The following is a 16685-nucleotide window of genomic DNA, read 5'->3' as shown; positions in this document are numbered from 1 at the left end:
TTCTTCTTCTATTCACAGTCCAACCCCCACTGATGATTTTTATTAATCGTTGGGTGAGATATCAGATTTTAATCGAGTTTATCAATGTTTTTCGATTGGAAATCGAAGATGTTCAGTAATTTTTTCCATCAGAATGTTTCCTATATTATTTGTTTTTTTCAAAATATAAAATTAAAATAAATAATTACGGTTTATTTAATTCGAAATTAATCTAAATTGAATTTGATCTAAAGATTATCACAAAACCGGTGAGCGAAGCATCGGTTGTTAGGTTCAATGAACTCTATCGATCGAGAATCGAGAATTCGAAAAAGAACAAATCCGAGATCCTAACAGGATACGCATGATGATAACGGAGAATCGAAGGAAACCTCTCACCATCCCTCTCCCCCATTGGTGTTTTACATTCATGCAAACAAATTCAATGAAACGAAAGGATTTTGTTGAAGCTTTGTTAAATTCTAAAAACTAATGGGGGGACGAGGGGGGGGACAAAAAATGACGACTGATATAACAGTACTCGATGTATTCTTATTTTTTTGTTGTAAATCGTGTTCGATCATGCTTAAAAGGTCGCAATTAAATCTTTTCTTAGTCTATTAACTTAATCAATTTTTTTGTTGTTACACGCAAAAATTACTGTTTTTTCTTTTTCTTATAATTATATATAAATCCTTTATACACCAAATTTAAATTCGAAACTACAAAAAAAGGTAAGATATTTTTTGTTGTTTAATCTACAACTTTTAATGAAAATTACAATTAATACGAATGAAATATTAAAATATAAAAATACGCGGAATATACATTTTAACAGATCGAATTACGAATTTTTTTCGAAAGAAATTTGATATTAATTGAACGTTTATCAAACTGGACGTAATTGGAACGCACACAAACCCAACACACATACATACATTAACCATATATATACATACAACTCTTTCACTACTCGAAGACATGATTTTAAACGAACATTGAAAACGATCAATCTTCACCTTTCCGTCGAAAGGTGGAACTACCAACTCGCTTTCGCTCTTTCCAATGTGATACATTTATTGAGACCATTTTTGGTTATAAGATACCCATCTTCAATATAACATGTATGTATTATACACGTCAATATACTTATATATAAAAATATATACAAGTACACTCGTGTGCGTTGGAGAAAATTAGGGAATTTTTTTTTAATCGGAGAAAGGGACCCCTTCAGGAAAATGTTCCATGAGAAAGAGAGAAGAAAGAGATTAATGATTCAGCTTTCGAAAACGGATGCATTCTCTCGATTGGAAGACACCTCTCTTACAAAAGGACCCCCTACCCCCCCCACCCACCCCGATCGAAATAATTCGTAACTTTCTTTTGCCAATATACTTTCACGAAAATATTTCTCATAATACTTTTTTTAGGCTTCTTAAATCCCATTTTATCCATCCATTTATCTCGTCAAATATCTTTTGTAATTTAAAAGATAATATTTAAATAATCGAATAAAAAATGTGAAAATTGTTTGATTAAATACGAAATAAAATTGGAATTTTTGATTTGTAATGTTAAGTAACACATTATAATTGTCGACTATTGCGTATTATTTTGAAATGTATTTTTAATTTTGATAATAACAAATATTTGAACAAAAATCGTTAAATTGTTGTTTATTGAAACAATCGTGTGCGTTAAAATTAAAATTGAATTTGATACATTTACGCATGAAATTATTTTATTCGAAAATATTTAAAATAATTCATGTTTCATGATGATTTTATTTCTTTTGTTGTTGTTTCTTTTTTTTTTATATAAAAATTAGAATAAAAGTTTAAAGAGTTGCGTAATCGTATGTCGAAGGAAAAAAAATCAATAAACGTTAAGAAACTTCGAGTAAACTTGATAAAGTTAACCATAATGTCGAATATACATTAGCGTAGAAAATGACTTTAGCTGATACTAATATGCAAGGTTACATGACGTGACATTTAACGTAGTTAAGAACGATAACTCGATTGTACGTGTACGATCATTCGAAAATACTTTGGAAAATACGTAACAATAAATTTACTGGATAGATTTATCGATGCTGATAATTATCATAATTTAATTATGATTAACGCAAATTCGAAACGTACGGTGTGTCCTCGTTAATGTCGAAAAATACAATTTATTTCATATCGTAAATTAAAATTTGCGAGGAAGATAAATTTGTAAATTTCCCGCCCATTTTTTATTTCTTAGTGACTCTATCGTATCACATACACACACAGACACAATCTTTTTCTTTCTTTTAATTATCGTTAGAGTCACGTAGATGATAGCTGAATCATCATCAATCGATGATCAATAGATGTAGACAATTTTTTTTTTCTTTTTTTTTTTCTAAGAAGAAAACAATGAACAATAATAACGACAAAAATTTTCTTATACTTTAGCAAAAAAAAAAAATTATATATTTAGTAATTAATGGCATCTTATAAGAATGATAGCGTTCGACTTTATCTGATAATATTATACGAGAAACGATAAGAATTATCGATTTAATGAATTAAGAAAGGAAATTTAAAAAAAAAAAAAAAACATCTAAATGAAGAAAAAAGAAAATGCAACAATTGCAGTATTATTTTTCGAATGAATTAAATTACAACGATTCAATAAAGTTCTATCAAAAATCTATCTAAACATTTAAATCAACGCAACACGTTCATAAAATTTTAAATGATTTAATATTCAAACAAAAATCAAAGATTCAACAATTATTAATAAATGAATACTTTTACCGATTGTTTCAAGTGTATGCGTGTATGTGTGTGTGTTTTCTTCGTGTTTGAAGTATAACAAAAGTAATCGAACTAATTGCATAAGAAAATTCTTAGCACTTAATAAACACGAAGTCACCTGATAGAATGCATCGTGCATCGTCTTAAAAGGAAAGAAAGGAAGAGGAACGTGCTAATAAAGTTTAAGAGGAAGAATAAGAAGAAGAAGAGGAAGAAGGAAGCCATTTTCATTCGTCTTTGTAATCGTAGTCGCGTTAAGAATTTATCTTAACAGATTTGCATTATAAAATCATTAATCACATTTTTCAATCACATTTTTTTTTGGAAAGTTTAACAATCGTTCCATGCACGTATTTGAGTTCTTTAGTGTTTCTAATCTCACGATTAGTCTGTTGACCTTGGAATTCTTTTTTAAACGAGTGTACTACGTCACGCGTGCTCTTTGCTTTTATTGACTGGTAAATTTGACTGTAGAATTTTGATAAAGAAAGTTGACACATATATATATAGTATATATATGATATTTATTTGTGTGTGTTTGAGTTAAACTCATATCGAGTTTATATAATATTTGATATATAAGATATATTAATTATATACAAATTATATATATATTTAATTAGTAATATATATTTAAATATATATTTAAAAATAAATAAATATATATAATATATATTTCTCTACTATCTATATATTTCATATAATATATATATATATATATATATAATTTTAGGTATAGAAAAAAAAAATTCTAAATCTGAAGTTACTTTTATATTTTAGAAACACGAAAAATAAAATAGGATAAAATAAAAATCTGAAAGAAGAAAAAAAGTATCGAACAAAATAATTAAAACGTTGAAATGATTTCACGATTCTTTTCTTTTCTTTTTTTTTTCTTTGTGTTCACTTGACGTAATTTTTATCTTATTTATTCGAAAAGAAGATGCCACGGTTATTAGATACGATCGAACGGTTCATCTAACTTCATCACCATTGTATTGTATTCACTAAATTATTCAATGAATGAGAAAGAAGTGTTCTCTTACAATGAGAACTGATTAATCTCTACTTTCCAACGTGTGTACTAAGCAAAAGCAATTATTTTAATTAACAATCATCAGAAGACAATACGGAACACACTTTTGTCTCTGTATAGATATGTATATTTCTATAGTGATTTAATAATGTTATATTATTATCGAACGAGTGTGTGAAAGTAGTAGATTTTGAAATGTAAAATAAATTGTTTCAACGAGCTAGGATATGTTAATCATTTTTTATATCCAAAGTTTCAACCAAAATTCGTACTCGTTTATTCGTAGTAATTAAAAATTAATTGATACTATTATTATTACTCGAGTTAGATGGTTTTTAATTTGTGAGAGAAAATAAAATTTAGTTTTTTTTTTTCGTTTAAAATTAATTGCAACGATCTTTAATTTAATACACGGTGCATAAATATTATATTATTATTATATATTTACGCATAGACAAATTATATATATAAATTTTTATATACACCGTGTATACAAATTATTCTATATAATATTGTATATAATATAATAAAAAAAAATAAAATTTGATTGTAGCTTTATTGCATATATGCAAATCATACTAAATACCCACACCACGTTAGAATATAATTTAAATAAAATATCTAAATTTTTTAAAATCTTATTTTAATCAGATTTTCTTAACGACAAACGATTAATACATTTATTATTCGAAATATAAAGGGAATTTGGAATTTAAATAATATTAATAAAAGAAAAAAGAAAAATAAAAAGATCGATTGCCAACACATGATCGTAAATACTCGGACGTAATTAAAAACTCATAATGAGCTGCATATACCGAGTGGCGAGTTAATTAGGTTAAATAATCGGAGCGGACGAAAGCCTGTTCATTGACGCGAAGTGGAGTGTGTTACGTTTTCTAATGGTACAATAAACATACACTCACACACATATTCAATACCTCAACATTTGAAGTAAGGCGAGGCTTCATCACACAATGACAAGAACATGTGTCACTGCACCTTGTTATTTTTTTTATAGAATTAACCCTTCCTTTTATTTCCTTTTTTTCTTTTCATTTTTATCAACGGGACTTTACAAATTCATCTTTAAATTACTATAAACGATACTTAAACGAAAATTCGTCTTTCTTCTATTAATTTGTTTTCTCTATTTTTGGGGATTATTTATTAAATCTAAATCGATTTATATTCAATTAAACGCAAATAGAAATTAAAAAAAAAAGTAATGTAAGTGATGATTACGTGTCATCGATTTGTTGTTATACTTTTTCTTCGGATATTTATTAACTAAAATAAATATTGAAACAAAAGGTTATAAATTATGTTACAGGTATGAGAAATTTATTTGGTGTTAATGTTCAAAGTTATCGCATGTTATCGATTAGATTAGTTTCTAATGTTGCTAGATAATTATTTATCTTAGATTTTTTATTAATATAATCAATTTCTTTTTTTTTTCTTATTTTTATTTTACCGTAATTATAGAATACAAAATTGTGCGATACTTATGCGAACAATACGTCACAGATAAGAGTAAACTATTCTTATACTGTTATAAATATTTTTTATTGCATTCGTTGCAAATTCATGATTAAATTATTTCCTGCATTGTTTCTTCCAAATATTTACGGAAGTAAAAAGAAAACGCGTATTATTAAGTTTAATATATATGATAGAAAAAAAAAAATAATAAAAAAATATATTAACAATTCAATGTATTAGATTTATTTTGCAAATTCCCGATTAGATTATTTCCTCGAAGTGTTGGATAATGGAGTATCTAAGATTTCTAATTCTAATCAAATTCTTTTCTTCAAATATTCATAAAAAGGAAAAATAAAAATTATAATATTCACGGAATTTTATATATTTTACAAATATGCGTAAAGTTATTTAATGTAAATGTGATAGGAGTCTCGAACGTAATCGCTTAAATTAAAATTCATATACATTTAACAATAACTTTCCCCATTTTCTTTCTTACTTTTTCTCATTCTTTTTCTAATAATAATAATAATAAAGTAATAATAAATATAATTAATATATGTATTTATACAAGAGGGAATAAAAATTAACGACAATCTAGCACGAGTTCGTTGGAATTAAACTAACATTACCGACACGAGCCACATTGCGTAATTCCAAACTGTCGCGCAACGCTTCATTGTTAATCGTTTGAATGCCGATAGTGGAAGACACGAGGCTATAATTTGAAAATAAAATAAAAAGAATATGAAGGGGAAAATACAGACGAGAAAAAAACATTGAGGAAACTTAACGAACTGTAAAATTCGAATGCGCGCGCCATTTTTCGCAGCCCCCGCCATTTAATTTCGAGGATAAACTAAACGAAGAAAAACAAATTATTAAAATAAATCAATTTAGGGGAAATCGATCGGATAAATCTAATTAAAAGAAAAAAAGAAATCGATACAATATTTATTCGTTAATAATTTTACAGTTCAAAACTAATCGAGAATAATATAATATCGAAAAGATAAATGTCCCGATCCGAACACATCTCTCGTGTATTTTCGGTAAGAATCGTTTCGCAAGAATCTGGAAGAGATTCCAGGAGGTTTCTCAAGGTCGAGTATGTGCGTTACTGAAATGGGGGAGAGAAAGAAAAATAGAAAGAAAGAGAAGTGGATAAATAGAAAAAGAAAAAAGAAAAGAGGGAAACCGAGACGAAAATATCCAACGTTGAATCTCCCGTCAATGTTTCACCAACTTCTACGACCCTCCTTTTATCTTTCTCGTGCGTATTCGACAATCTTCGTAGTTTTCTTCGGCAACTGCGCTGCTACTGTATGCGCGCGCCTCAAAGTAAGAAAGAGACAGATAGATATGTGGATGAATAGATAGAAAGAGATGGAAACGTATCGAGAAAAGTATTCGGAACGCATGAGTAAGCAAACATAACCTCTAAACGATTTTAACTAGCATCTACAAAATACAAAATAAATTCTAATATATATGAAACAAGATTACGAATTCGTTCGTATACCATTAGTTTTTATATATTTTTCTATTTATATTCGTCGTATGTGTATATTCTATGGAAATAAATGAATATAATATTAAAGTTTAAGTTCGACTAGGAATAAGGGAGTATTTCATTTTGGGACGACGTTTGCGCAGCATCCTAGTTTTATCGTTCACGAGGACACGGGAACTGACCTATTCTCGCACATAGCCAAACCTTTACGAATCTAACTGCGATATACATTTCCCGGGTTAATCAATATCTCATATATTTATACACATTGAAACTATTTCATATTTTATTCCTTTCTATTTGTGACCAACAAGTTGAGAAAATTCGCCTCGAGTCTGTGATTATTCAAGCATTTAATCATCGTCAAGAAACTTTATAGATATGAAATATGTAAGAACGGAGGAAGTAAAAGATCGATCAACAACAATAATAATAAAATAAGATCGGATAAGAACAAGTGTATATGATAAGAAACGATATAAAAATAATACGAAACGTTTTTCTTCGTTAATTTGTCAGAATATTATTTTCGCTCGGTTAATAAATTCGATTTCTCAATTCTCACATTTTGTGTATTAATAACCGAATGATGTAAAACGAATAGTTAAATAATAATTCGATTTTTAGTGATAATCTTTAGATCCCTTATTTTTTGTTTATCTTTGTATATAAATAATGTATAATAATCCAGAGTTCGCACTTCGTACCTTTGATAACACAGAATCGTAGAAACACTATGCATTCACCGGAGATAAAAAGATAATGACGAGGAATGTAATCAAGGATGCACAGACAACACTACTCGAGACGATATCACTCGGATATTTTCAAAAAAAAAAAATACGAAACTTTGAACCGGAGCCGAGGCACGAACGACATCGTACCCGGACGGTAGCGGAAGTGTGACTGAACCGATCACCGCGAAGTTAGCCTGAGCCGAGGGGTACCGAGGGGTACCGAGGGGAGCCGAGGAGCTCCGAGTAGTACCACGGTTCGGTCCGTTGCGCGGCCTGTGATTGGTCGAGCGCGACGCGCCCGGCAACCTCCCTCCTCTCGCGCTGAGAGCGTTGAACGTGTGCACATACCACACGTATGTATATATATATGTATGTATGTGTGTGTACGAATGAACTAGCCCGTATTTTTCTCACTCTCTTTCTCTTTCTCTTTCTCTCTCTCTCTCTCTCTCTCTCTCCATTCTTATCGCATCCGTAGGAATTATATATTTTTTTTTCTTTCACTTATTGTGTTAGCTCACATTATAATGATGATTATGATTATTAAATCGATCATCGATTCGAAAGTGAAACCATGAAATTTGAACGTATCGAAATCTATCCGATTCAATCCGTAATGTTATACCGAATATTTAAATATTTATGTTAACAATAAAAAAAAGTCTATGTTGTATTCAATTAATTCTAAATTAAGGGATGATGTTTTCTCAGAATTTCAAATAACGTCATCGATATACGGAACTCGTTGAAACTGTAGTTTCTACTTAATGGTTTTTAGTTTTAAATTTAATATTTCAAAATCCTACCGTCCCCGCCCCCACCCCCACTTTCTTTTTCCTTTTTAATATATACTCGATATTCGACAAGAATGGAAAAGAAAAATTTGTAAATTGCAGACGATATCGGAAGAAGAGATCAGGTTTCGAAAAAAACATAAACACTTAGATATATTTTCATGTATTCCAATGCATCATCAATGCGGAAATGATTGAGTAAGAATATTGTGAGATTCGACGAGATTGTATTTGACTTTTATTTTCAACGGATCTCATGTATATTATTTATTCCAAACTATAATCAAAAAGAAGAAAACAATAGGATCGAAGTAAATATCGGCAAAAATACAAACCCGAAGATAGATAAGAAGGGGCAATCAATTATTATGGTTATGAAGTTTAAAATCGAGAGAAGGAAGGAGGTGTACATCCCTATTTCCTTACAAACACGTGGAATGCATACAGCAAAAGTTACTTTCAATCCGTTACATGAGGGCCTATGAGAAAGCCGTGCTCTTTGTATCAAATCAGCTAACTTTTCAATGGAGAACCATCATTCTCACGACGATGCTTAATATCCGTGGGTAAAATATTTACGTTAAATTCTCCCTTTCGTTGTAGATCTGTTCATTGTTCTTTATCTTTCTTTCATAGGTAAGATGATGAAAGAAAAAATGGCATCAATCGAATTGATCTAATAATTGGAATAATCGAATTATTTTCAAATGCAACAACAACACGATGCTTTCATTTATTCAAGATGGAAGATACAATATGGCGTCAATGATCAACACGGAAAAGAATATGAGAATAATTGAAATGATTTATTTATAATTGGAAGATTTAAATAATTTAAATGATTTATTTATAATTGGAAGATTTAAATAATAGTAGAATAATAGTAGAATAAGAATACTGGAAAATATAGGATTTAATCAATAAGTAATGTAGGAAGTTTTAATATTAGATAAACTAAAAGTTCCTAGACGAGATCACAAATTTCCTAGTTAAGTTTAAAAATCAATTACTCTTTCACGATAATGTTTAAACTAAATTAACTTTTTCTACAGAATATAAAACTTTATTGTTAATATAATTTAAGAAATAAATATTTAATTTCGAAAGAGAATAATTGATTTTAAAAATCTAGGAACTTCCGGTTAACCCTCCAACATGGAAGGCACAAAATGGCGTTATCGTTGTTACAAACCTTTAATAAAAGCAAAAAGAAGACACATCAAAATAAAATGACACGCATACGAATCTAACGTGAAACAATGCGAGAGATGAATTATTCTTATCTACCATAACAAATCTTAAATTTAATCGTAATAATGTGAACGAAGTTAGCCTTGAATCCAATTGGAACGTTTATGATCGCTCATAAATGTCACCATTTTCTTTCTCTCTTCTGAACAGGAATAAACTTTCAAATCTAAGACATTACAAGCCCTACCACATGTACCGTTAACAAACCAACCAACCAACCAACCAACAACAGCAAATACCGTTGCACGCCATTAAAAAATTAAGTTCGACTTATTGTTAATAGTAGAGATTACCGTGGAAATGGGGTGGTAGAAAAAAAAGATAAAAAAGTAAAGCAAAGCAAAGCGAAAAAAATAATAGATAAAACAAAATAATCTATGAGAGAGAGAGAGAGAGAGAGAGAGAGAGAGAGAGGACAAGTGATTATGGTTGAATGTTTATGACTACGTTTTAAACTCTTCTATTCCCGGTGTAAAATAATTTCATGAATGGGGAAAGTCACGTGTGAGTTAGACGAAAAGAAAACGAGAGCGATAAATGAGTTTCGAGGAAGAAGAAAGGAAGCAGGAGGAGGAGGAGGTGGGAGGGGGTAGGAGGGGGGGATGGGTAGGCCCAAGGGAGAGGTGAATGCAAAATGGGGAAAATAATAAAACCGTGCGAAAAAATGTCTCTAGGAAATTGTTTGTTTTGTTTTGTTTTTGTTTTGTTTTACGGTATCACGCCATCTCATTATTCACGATGCGGCACAAGTAGTTTTAACATTATTGTGTTAGTTTCACCGACGGGTATTCTTTCTTGCTCTCTCGAGTCTCCTCGGATAAAGAAGGGGAAAAAGAAAACAAGGAAAAAAGAAATGAGAGGAAAAAAGGTGAAAGGTCAGAGCGGTGAATGTTAAAAAGGGAAATTTAGTACTCCCACCAATTCCTTTTCCCCCTTAATCACTCACATTATCGTCATCATTGTCGCCATCACGCCCAGTTACACCCTCTTACGTATGCAAAAAAGGGAATACGGAGGGAAAGGAAAGGGGAAGGAAGTAAGTAAGGAAAGAAAGATAGAAAGGAAAAACGATTGGAGGAAAGTGTGTTTGAATTTTAGCGTTTAATTTATAGTGCGAACGGACACATTTCACTATTTCTAACGCTTTTTCTTCTCTTGTTTCATTTTTTTGTTTTTTTTTTATTATTTTTAAATCATTTTACTTTTCTTTCTTGCCCCCTCCCCCCTCCTTCTCCTTCACCACTTGGAAGGAAGTGAATGTGAGTTTATTCAAAGTACATAAATTAATGGTCAATATTTGTATTTTTTTTAGACAAAACTAACGGAAAACACGTTTAGAGATTGGAATAAATGGATTTTGAGAGAGAGAGAGAGAGAGAGAGAGAGAGAGAGAGAGAGAGAGAGAGAGATACGTGGGGAACGTTAGAACATGATTTAGAAAACCTTCGTGACTAGAGTTTTTCGTTCTAAACGACGCGACGTTTGGAGATCTATCAAGTTGAGAAATAGATAATATTAGATAAAGCGAATGTAATTCTTTACTTGGTGAGTATGTTAGATTCTTTAGAAGAAATGATAGCTCGATGTAATTGGAATATAATGCGTTTTACTTTCTACGTATATTATAAGAAAATATTATTATTATTATTATTATTATTATTATTATTATTATTATTATTATATATATATATATCTTGGTTCGTATTGATTTAAAATTTAAATAGAAATATATAAGATTTTATAAAAAATGTATTTAATGCGTTGGGAAACAAAATTAATTGATAAACACACATTTTTTGTAGAATAATTATTACAATAATATAATACTATTTTTTTTTAGTTTGCGTTAGTTAATAAAAATTTGTCTATTTTCGAAAAGATCATAAATTTTTACGAGTTTTTCTTTTTTCTTTAATAAGAAGAAAAAATATTAATGTGTTTACAAACACACGTACGTCTCGGCGAGACAAAAGTAAATTTAATTTTTTACCCACACACCCACGCATTCGCACGCGCACACAAATATTACTCTGAAATAAATGTTAGAAATAATTTATGCTTTACTTAAATCTATGAAGTAACATTAAAAATCGTGATACGATGAATTTTTCATGAATAATTTTGCATTTTCCATGGGTTTTTTTTTTACGCGATGGTCAATAAATAATGAGAGAAATTTTGTGAATGATGTTTTTTTAATGTATGCGAGGGGGTGGCGGTGAGGTAGGGAGGTACGGGGGGAGTCGATGAAAAATTGTACGGTCATGAGGTCGAACAAGTGGACCGAGAGGGGTACTTTCTAATTCGTTGATCTCGAACGAGATGAACTCTTTTACCGAATGACCTATGAACCAAGTAACCTAAATGTTTCATTCTATCTAACATAAGTAAAATGTAAAAATAGGGGTGTATGTGTGTGACTAATGTATATGTATCTGTAGTACCCATTAAGGTATCAATATTCTATCTGGAAGTATTCTCGGTGGAATAAAAGGAACGTAGAAAATTTAAATAACAAACTGTTGTGTAGCCGATCGATGAGATCTTATCATTTAACTTCTAAATGTATTGTGTATTGTTTTAACAAAGTGGAAAGAAGACACGAAGAATAGAAACACTTTCTGATTTCTTTTTTTTCCTTTTTATTTTTTTTCTTTTTTTTCTTTTGAATTAAGAGTACTATTTATTTATTGGGTCGAACTAATTGGTATTATATTGGAATATTTGATATTAAATATATTTTTAGTGGTTTTTAAATACTTGAAAGAAAGCAAAATTAGCAATGTACTTTATATTTGAATAATTGGAAATATAAAATATTTCGAATTTTGTATTTTATTACTAATGTAAGTTATTATAAATTTAATTTTTTATTTAGATATTTAATATCAGTTATTTTTCGGTGTTATATATTTTTAAATATTTTTAATATAAAATATGAAAAATTATTTGATCATACTACTAGTGTAAATTGTACAATTTATTTTTATTTTAGATATAAAATATTAATAAACTAAACACAAACAAAAATATACATATTCTAGAGTATTATTAATTTAGAAAATAAAAAACTAAAAATTCCAACGTTTATTATCGATCAAAACTCAATATAAAATACGTCGAACAAATTGTCTTTCATAATTATTATTGGCTCATGCATATCGATGTTTTTTTATTTTCCTTTGAGATATAAAACTCATCGCGAATTTTTGTACAAAATCAATCTAATCACTTAATCGGATTTTTATTTCGACGTGTGCACGTGTACATAGTAATAAATTATTTTTTAATCTATATGATTTATATAAGATATATATATATATATATATCTCATCGTGTACACATTTTTTAATTTTTATTTTTCTTAATTATTACTTCAAGCAAATTTTGTTTTTTTCATAATCATTGCTGGTACTTCAAGATTCAATAATTAAACATAGAAAGTCAGGAGAGCTGAAAGCTGTCGTTTATAAAATATTCATACATCCACGGTTGAAGTAGTACATTTTTTCTTTATTTTTCTTTCTTTCTTTTTTCCTTTTTTACATTCATGTCGTGAAATCGATTGATCGAATATTAATTGATAATTTTAATTAGATGAATACTCTCGTGTAGTGTGTATACTTTAACGAGCTTCACTCTAACGAGCTCACATTTTGGTAATTGATTAAAATTATGGATAATGGATTGTTTAAAAAAAAAAAAAAAATAAGAAAAAATAAGAAAAAGAATAGAAAGAATAAAAGGTATACAGATGAAAGACAAGATAAATTGGAGACAAATGCGAAGAGAAAGGGTGACATAGTCATTTTCATGCGCCAATTATCAAATAGACTTGGGAGGGGGAGGGGGAGGGATACAACATCATCACGAAAAAGAAAAATATTCTTCGTACATTCATACACAAAAAAAAAAACCAAATTATACAATCGTTGCACATATAAACTTGAACATTTAATTTAATATTTGATATATTATATCATTATTTCTACGTTCTAAATTTGTGTGTTTTAAATTTATTATACTTATTTGAAATGTTATAACAAACGAACAACTTTTATTGTATGTAAAAAGAAAATTAGTATATATAAATATATTTTCATATATTATAATTTTATATTTATTTGATATCGAAATAAAATATATATCTTATTATTTTTATTATGGGAATATATTTCTTTTTTATTAAAACCGTAGGGGACTTTAATTAACGAAATTATTTATATTTTATCTGATTTTATTTAATATCATTGAATTATTCGAACGATTTGACAAGTAAATTCATTTTCTTAGATTTTTCTCTTTCCATTGACTTCATTCAAATCTAAACTATCCATTTAAATAAAATTGACCTAGTAAACAAACAAACAAACAAAGAAATGAAAAAAGGAAAGGAAAATACTCAATAACTCGTCTTACTCGTTACGAATTACCTTTCAAACGGTGAAACTAGTACCTGTCCTATAAGATTAGAAAAAACCTAACGGAATGCAGTGATACTTCCAATCTTCGTAGAACTTTCTCAACGAACTTCGATATAATCAACAAACGATTTGCCGATAATTAAATATTAAAATACGTTTCTTTTAATTCATCAAACACTTTCAGATATATTATTTATTGCAATCAAATAATATAATAAATTATTCTTTCGCGGTTGATTAATTTAACATAAATGTCGATATTCGAAAACATCGATGAAACATTCTATTGTAAAGCCCAGCGATTAGTTATTATCGACAATGATAAATTAGTTTGTTTGTTTAAATATGTGTGCGTGTACATGCGTGTGCGCGTGTGTGTGAATGTTCTTATCTATCGTATTGATTTTTTTCTCTACGTTTATTTTTTAATTATTGCTTTTCATTTCTTTCATCGAATAAGAATACCTCGTTATCGCGAAAGTAAAAAAAAGTAAGTATCGCGAAAGTAAAAAAAGAAAAAGAAAAGGATGAAGAAGAAATTTGATACCGATAAGAAAATCTTTTGCAAATTATTCGACACACAATCTAACTATTGAAATAATAATTAAAACAAATATATTTACATTACATATTTATTTTCTAATAAGAAGAAATCAACATTTTTTGTTTGTATCTGGGGTAATAAGAATGTAATCAATCGATCGTATCGTAACTCGAGAAGTGATTAAAGTTTTATCTAACAAACGATCTTTCACTTTGCCGTTTGAACAAGAAAAATATCCTTACTACAAATTGATTAATTTCCAACATAACGTATAATAAATATTTGATTGAAAATTGACTTTCATTTTATTAACACTCGTCGTACTCTTTATTTCTCCTACAATACATTGTGTGGTCACGTGATTCGCGCTCTTTTATCGCCACCAATCGCAACATCGTTGGATGGACATGTGACAAGATCGTATCGACTGCGCAACTCGGAACATCAAAAATCGACCAATCAATATCGTAGAAGGTTCTGTCTCTTAAATACCTTTGCTAGATAAAATAAGATTCCTATCTTTGTCAACGAATCTTATCTTTTCCGTGAACCAGAGTGAAAGAACGTGCAGGAATGAAAGTAACAGCGAAAAAGAAAAAAAACAAATAAGAAATAAATAATAATAATTTAAAAAAATATTAAAAACTACGACGGCACGCTAACTGAAGTGTCACGTAATTAGAGATAAGAAGAATCGCTATAACCACCCTTAAGATAAGAATTTATCTAACATCTAATGCGATTTATATTCGATCCCATCAATTCCATATTCTGCGCCGTGAATATTTTTTTATTTGTTTTCACGCAATCATTTTAATCGTTTCTAAAAATAAACGTCAATATATTTCCGATAAAGTTGACGTTCTATCGTTTGTTAAAATTCATTTTAAAAAAATTTAATATGAAAAACGTGAACGTCGTTGTGTTCCAGCCTTTTCGTTTGATTCTCTCCGTTAAAAAAATTGAATAAATAAATAAACTAATAATTATATTGTACTCACGGAAATAGTTGAGCGTTTCTCGGATTTGATCCGGCGTTAGTTTCAAATCGACGTCCTCGGTTTTTAGCGCCGGCGATGGAACAAACCAATCGGCGTTCTCGTAACCTAAAAAAAAAAAAAAAACCGAAAAAATATTCGATTAAGAACAATTATCAAATAAAAAGTCACTCGATTACAAATAAACTCTTTCCGCTTCGACGATGTTTCCCGATTACGTTGATTTAATCAAAAAATTTCATTCATGCTTATTCACGTAGTATTTCATAAGTAAATAAATATAATCATTTTATCTCTAATAAAACGACAATATGGCCGCTTTCTTACAACAGGAAGTAACTTTCTTCGGAAATCAATCATTTTATGTATATTATTTAATTTATTATTATTATTATCATGCAAAACAAAAAAAATTCTTGTAATTAATTATATTTTCCTTTCGTTTAACTCTTTTTTCTTCTTCTGTTTATTTAAATCAAAACAAACCAAAAAGAAAACAAGATGGCGGTTCTCGTACAACAGAAAAAGACCATTCGAACGATGTATTTTTCCTTTTTTTTTACGAAATTATTTTATAGCACGCAAATTTATGTACGTCCAAAGTTATGTTAAGTAAATTTATTTTCTTATTATTATTTTTCACGTTCATTTGGGTATGTTTTTATTTTTGTTTTGTTTGTAAAATACACACGAAAGAGAAAGGTGCGGTCCAATATCCTATCCCGTTCTAAAGCTTCATTTTATTAGCTCGACACACGATACGATCTCATAGTTCACAACAACAGAAGCAAACGATTAGTCACGCTCCTCTCATGGTGTCCCATATATCCGGGCCATACAGTTTAATTAGTTTGGAGACTCGTAACTCGATCAGTGTTGGAACCGGTGTGTCAAGGGAAATAAGGTTGTTTAGGTTAACCGAAATGGAAAAAATCAAACAAATAAATAAATGTACGAATAGAAATGTAATATCGATTTAATCTCACGGTCAAATAAAGATTCAAATATTTGCTAGAATATTGAAACGATATATATATCTTAAGAATATATATTTGTATTAACATTTAAAATTACAAGGTGAACCATTTAAAATCATTGATCGTAAAAAAATTATAATTCTGTTAATTAA

General features: G+C 29.0%; 1 long non-coding RNA gene across 1 annotated transcript; it reads right to left on the bottom strand.

Moving 5' to 3' along the window:
* Positions 1-6: 6 nt before the first annotated feature.
* LOC122516640 lies at positions 7-7862 on the bottom strand. Its single transcript, XR_006303631.1, has 2 exons — positions 7516-7862; positions 7-140 (listed from the first exon to the last, which is right to left on the bottom strand). It is a non-coding gene; the product is annotated as an uncharacterized LOC122516640 (long non-coding RNA).
* Positions 7863-16685: the final 8823 nt, after the last annotated feature.

This window comes from Polistes fuscatus, unplaced genomic scaffold, assembly GCF_010416935.1.
Source record: "Polistes fuscatus isolate 324 unplaced genomic scaffold, CU_Pfus_HIC Scaffold2, whole genome shotgun sequence".
Taxonomy (NCBI): domain Eukaryota; kingdom Metazoa; phylum Arthropoda; class Insecta; order Hymenoptera; family Vespidae; genus Polistes; species Polistes fuscatus.
The sequence above is the reverse complement of the archived record's forward strand: the minus strand, read 5'-3'. Positions and strand labels throughout refer to the sequence as shown.